Consider the following 6,489-nt stretch of genomic DNA (forward strand, 5'->3'; position numbering starts at 1 on the left):
ATACCTTTAAGTTATTTGAAAATGGTCCTTTAGGATAAGGTAGGCAAGTGAGAGTCACAGCAGCGGCCTTTATATTAGAGAAAGAATACTGGCAGACTCCATCCAGATCACTGGAATCCCAACCTTTCAAGAAGTCTTTCATGATTCCTCCAGTTGTTAGTACCCTTTCCTAATTCACCAAGTCATGTAATATACTTACATGTATTTGATTATGGACACACTGTACTCCTCAGGACCGTAAGCAGTTTGATTTTTTTTTTTTTTTTTTTTGATTTGTCAATTCCTAAAATAGTGTTTGATATAATGTGACCTAGAGAGTAATTGGAAACCTGAATGAATTAATTTAAAGAAATCCTGTGAGGCAATTTTTTTTTTTTTTTTTTGCCAGTGAAGATTGAATAGTTTCTCTGAAACTTCCTTAGGCTTAGTGATTAATTTGGAGCAGTGGTGTCATATAGGCAGGTATGACTGGCCAGTAATACTCTTGACTCCAACCCAAATCAGATTTAAATGCCATTTGGAAATACTTAACAAGATATATAAAAGTTCACCATTACTATTCAATATAGTACTAGAAACACTAGCCTCGGCAATAAGAGCCGAGAAAGAGATTCAAGGAATTAGAGTAGGAAATGAGGAAATTAAACTATCACTTTTTGCAGATGACATGATGGTATACTTAGAGAACCCCAAAGACTCTGCTAAAAAGCTACTAGAAATAATTCAAAATTTCAGCAAAGTGGCAGGATACAAAATAAATCCACATAAATCCTCGGCATTTTTATATATCACTAACAAAATGCAACAGCAAGAGATACAAAGAGAAATTCCATTCCAAACAAATGTTGAGAGTATAAAATATTTGGGAATCCATCTACCAAAGAAAAGTCAGGAATTATATGAGAAAAATTACAAAACACTTGCCACAAAAATAAAATCAGATTTAAATAATTGGAAAGACATTCAGTGCTCTTGGATAGGCCGAGCGAATATAATAAAGATGACAATACTCCCCAAACTAATCTATTTATTTAGTGCTATACCAATCAGACTCCCAAGAAACTATTTTAATGACCTAGAAAAAATAACAACAAAATTCATATGGAAGAATAAAAGGTCGAGAATTGCAAGGGAACTAATGAAAAAAAACTCAGAGGAAGGTGGTCTAAGTGTACCTGATCTAAAGCTATATTATATAGCAGCAGTCACCAAAACCATTTGGTATTGGCTAAGAAATAGACCGGTAGATCAGTGGAACAGATTAGATACAAAGGACAAAAAAGGGTACATCTATAGCAATCTAATCTTTGACAAACCGAAAGATTCCAACATTAGGGATAAAAATTCATTATTCGGAAAAAACTGTTGGGAAAACTGGAAATTAGTTTGGCAGAAATTAGATATGGATCCACACTTAACACCATATACCAAGATAAGATCAAAATGGGTCCATGATTTAGGCATAAAGAGGGAGATAATAAATAGATTAGAGGAACAGAGGATAATCTACCTCTCAGACTTGTGGAGGAGGAAGGAATTTATGACCAGAGGAGAACTAGAGATCATTATTGATCACAAAATAGAAGATTTTGATTACATCAAATTAAAAAGTTTCTGTACAAATAATACTAATGCAAACAAGATTAGAAGGGAAGTAACAAATTGGGAAAATATTTTTAAAAACAAAGGTTCTGACAAAGGTCTCATTTCCAAAATATATAGAGAACTGACCATAATTTATAAGAAACTGAACCATTCTCCAATTGATAAATGATCAAAGGATATGAACAGACAATTCTCAGAGGAAGAAATTGAAACTATATCCACTCACATGAAAGAGTGTTCCAAATCACTACTGATCAGAGAAATGCAAATTAAGACCACTCTGAGATACCACTACACACCTGTCAGATTGGCTAAGATGACAGGAACAAATAAAGACAAATGTTGGAGGGGATGTGGGGAAATTGGGACACTAATACATTGCTGGTGGAGTTGTGAAAGAATCCAGCCATTCTGGAGAGCAATCTGGAATTATGCCCAAAAAGTTATCAAACTGTGCATACCCTTTGACCCAGCAGTGCTACTACTGGGCTTATATCCCAAAGAAATACTAAAGAGCAGAAAGAGACATATATGTGCCAAAATGTTTGTGGCAGCTCTTTTTGTTGTAGCTAGAAACTGGAAGATGAATGGATGTCCATCAGTTGGAGAATGGTTGGGTAAATTGTGGTATATGAAGGTCATGGAATATTATTGCTCTGTAAGAAATGACCAGCAGGAGGAATACAGAGAGGCCTGGAGAGACTTAAATCAACTGATGCTGAGTGAAATGAGCAGAACCAGAAGATCACTGTACACTTCAACAACAATACTGTATGAGGATGTATTCTGATGGAAGTGGAAATCTTCAACATAAAGAAGATCCAACTCACTTCCAGTTGATCAATGATGGACAGAGGTAGCTACACCCAGAGAAGAAACACTGGGAAGTGAATGTAAATTGTTAGCACTAATATCTGTCTGCCCAGGTTGCATGTACCTTTGGATTCTAATGTTTATTGTGCAACAAGAAAATGATATTCGCACACATGTATTGTACCTAGACTATATTGTAACACATGTAAAATGTATGGTATTGCCTGTCGTCGGGGGGAGAGAATAGAGGGAGGGGGGGTAATTTGGAAAAATGAATACAAGGGATAATATTATAAAATATATATATATATATAATTAAAAAAAAAAAAAGATATATAAAAGTAATGTCTAAAAAAGCAACAAAACCATGAATACCCTTTGATCCATCAATACCACTAATAGGTCTGTATTCCAAAGAGGTCATAAGATGGAAAAGGGAGAAAATGAATGTTTATAGCTTCTTTTGTAGTATCACAGAACTGGAAATTAAGGAGATACCCATCCATTGGGGAATGTTTGAATAAGTACTGATATATGAATATCGATGTCCTATAACAAATGATGAACAGGCTTATTTCAGAAAAGCTTGGAAAGACTTATATGAATAGATGCTGAGTGATCAGAATCAGGTAAGCATTGAACACAGTAACAGCAAGATCATGTGATGACCAGTTATGATAAACTTAGCTCTTTCTGGCAATTCAGTGATCCAAGGCAATTCCAATAAATTGGATGAAAAGTGCCATCCACAATCCAAGAGACAATTAGGGACATTGAATGCTGATTAAAGCATATTATTTTCACCTTTTTTTTTTTTTTTTTTTTTTTTGTATTTCCCCTTTTGTTCTGATTTTTCTTTCCCAATGGGACTCATATGGAAATATGTTAAAAATGTATATCCACATATAATGTAAAGGGCTGAAACTGAGTTGATGCACTGAGGCTAATTACCTTGGACAATACTCTATTAGCATATGCTTGGGGAATGGCCCGGCCCACTACTCTATGCTTGTTGGTATATAGAGAGAATTGTATTAGGCATTAGAGGGTGGAATAAGACAAACCAGAGTAACTTTTTGAGGGGAGAAGAGGAGAAAGGAGGTGTGGAGATTCCTGTGTCCATTCCTCTCATTTCGACCAAGAATAAAGAACAAGGACTTTTGCTTATCCTGACTCCAGCTGATTCTAAAGTATCCAGGGTGCTAACTTGGTCTTCACACTATAACTTATATTAAATTGCTTGCTAACATGGGGGAGAGGAAAGAAAGGAGGAAAAAAAAATGGAAACCAAAATCTTACAAAGCTGATAGTTGAAAATCAATTATTTTACATGTAATTGGGAAATAATATATAGTTAAAATAAAATTTAAAGAATTGAAAAGGGGGCAGAGCCAAGATGGCGGAGAAGAAACACACTACTCAGTGAATGTCCTCACTCCCTCACAACCAATTAGATAAATTAAGTCTCAGAATTAGCTCAGGACTGATAGATACCATAAGGACTGGAAGCACGACTTACCAGCTGAAGAGAATCTGGAGTTTCAACAGAGAAGGTCAGTTCTCAGGGGAGGAAGAAGAGAGACCAGCACAGACGGTGGGGTAGGGGCACACTGCGCCCATTGCGCTGGGAAGGGCTCTGGGATCAGAGAAGCCACTGAGGTAAAGGAATCTGGCACAGGCTGTTAGCTCTTCTCTGCTAATTATTTAGCAGTTCAGAAGAGAAAGCCAAAATATTTTAAAACTCAGATTAGATTTTCCCGATCCTGGGGGTGACTCAGCAGATCTCGGCACCAGGGGGTGTGGCCTCAGCTACCACCTGAGAATAGTTAAGAGATTGACAAGTGGGTGGATACGGCCCAAGGCAACACACACTGCCTAGCTTAGCTGGAGGGAGTGGAACTCAACTCCAGGAAGTCCCAGAGAAGCGGAACCTTTGAACTAGGGACCACGGTTTCTGGCAGACACTTCCAGTTTGAGAACAGGGGCTTTTCACGTCACCTGCTGCAGACATCCAAGCCCCACCCGGACACATAGGCTGGGCTTTGTGCTGTCTTTACTATTCTACTCCCTCGAAGCACAGTAGTGCTAATCACCTCTGAGGCACTTCCAGGGAGGGGGTGGGGAACTCTCTCCCAGAGCTCTCTCTTAGCTCAGGCGCAGGAGCCGCTGCATCCATCTGGTCTGGGAGGAAGCTGGTAAAGAAGTAAATAAATAATTTCCTACCCCAGGGACAGACCCCAAAAGATTTTTTTAAGTATGAGCAAAAAAGCTAGAAAAACCATAGATTCCTTCTATACAGAGAAAGAGCGGGTATCCAACCCCGAGGAAGTTAACAACAGAGAGACAGCAGATAACAATCTAAAGGGGAACGATTCCTGCCCCCCATCACATAACTCTCTCCTAGAAGAAACTCTTAAAAAATTGAGGGAGATTGAAGAAAAATGGGGAAATGAAAGGGAAGCTATGATAGAGAATAACAACGTCCTGAAATTGGAGTTGGAAAAAATAAAGAATTCACAGGAGATGCAGGGAAACAAAATTTATGAATTAGAAAAGGTTAAAAAAACACAGGAAAGTAGGATTTCTGAATTGGAAAAGATAAAAAAGTCTCAAGAAAATAGAATTTCTGAATTGGAAAAAGAAAATAATTCTCAAAAAAAAAAAAATTAGGGAAATGGAAAAAAAAAATCAATAGAGCAAAATAATTCATTTAAAAACGAAATTGGGCATTTACAAAAAGAACTAAAAACTGTGAAAGAAGAAAATAACTCCTTAAAAGTCAGGATGGAACAAATAGAAATGAATGATTCACAGAGAACCCAATAATCAGTCAAACAAAACAAAAAAAAATGAGAAGCTGGAGAACAACGTCAAATACTTACTGGGAAAATCTATAGACCTGGAAAATAGATCTAGGAGAGATAATCTGCGGATTATTGGACTTCCAGAAAACTATGACCAAAAAAAGAACCTAGATTCTATTTTACAGGAAATTATCAAGGAGAACTGTCCAGAGATAATAGAAACAGAAGGGAAAGTAGATGTGGAAAGAATTCATCGAACTCCTTCTGAAATAGACCCTAAAAAAAGAACACCACGGAATATAGTGGCTAAGCTGCAGAATTACCACACAAAGGAGAAAATCCTGCAAGCAGCTAGAAAAAAACAATTTAAATACCAAGGTGCCACAATAAGGGTCACCCAAGATCTGGCTGCCTCCACATTAAAAGATAGAAGGGCCTGGAACCTGATATTCCGTAAGGCAAAAGATCAAGGACTGCAACCAAGAATGAACTACCCAGCTAAGTTTAGCATCTTTTTCCATGGAAGAAGATGGTCATTCAATGAAACAGAGGAATTCTATATGTTTCTAAGAAAAAAACCAGACTTAAACAAAAAATTTGATCTACATCCACAAGACTGAAGAGAAACAGAAAAAGGTACACAGAACCCTTGAGAACTGTAACTCTGTTGTGGGTATATAAAAAATACTCAAGGATAATTTGATTTTACTGATATAAAAGAAAAAAAGGGGGGTGTAGTAAAGGGAAGGAGGTCGGTTCAGAAAAAGGGGAAGGAGTGATAAAAAGAGGGAAATTACATCCCAGGAAGAGGCATAGAAAATACACCATATCTGAGGGAACTTAGTGAGGGGGAGAATCATTGTGTGAATCTTACTCTCATCAGGAGAGGCTCAAAGAGTAAATAATTAACATATTTGTTTTTCAGAGAATTTTCTCTCACCTCATTAAAAGGGGGGAGAGGAAAAGGGAAAAGGAAAAGGAGAATAAGTGAAGGGACTTGGAGGGAGGGGGGAGGGATCCTATTAAAAAAAAAAAGAGGGAGGGTTGCGCGTCACAAGGGGGGTCTGTAAATTAAATATCGGGGAGGGGGATCAGGGGGGTCAAGGGAAAAAAGCATAATCTGGGGATAATACGATGGCAGGAAATACAGAATTAGTAATTTTAACTGTAAATGTAAATGGGATGAACGATCCCATCAAACGGAGACGGATAGCAGATTGGATCAAAAAGCAGAACCCTACAATATGTTGCCTACAGGAAACACACT

The sequence above is a fragment of the Sminthopsis crassicaudata genome, chromosome 6 (genome assembly GCF_048593235.1).
Source record: "Sminthopsis crassicaudata isolate SCR6 chromosome 6, ASM4859323v1, whole genome shotgun sequence".
Lineage (NCBI taxonomy): Eukaryota > Metazoa > Chordata > Mammalia > Dasyuromorphia > Dasyuridae > Sminthopsis > Sminthopsis crassicaudata.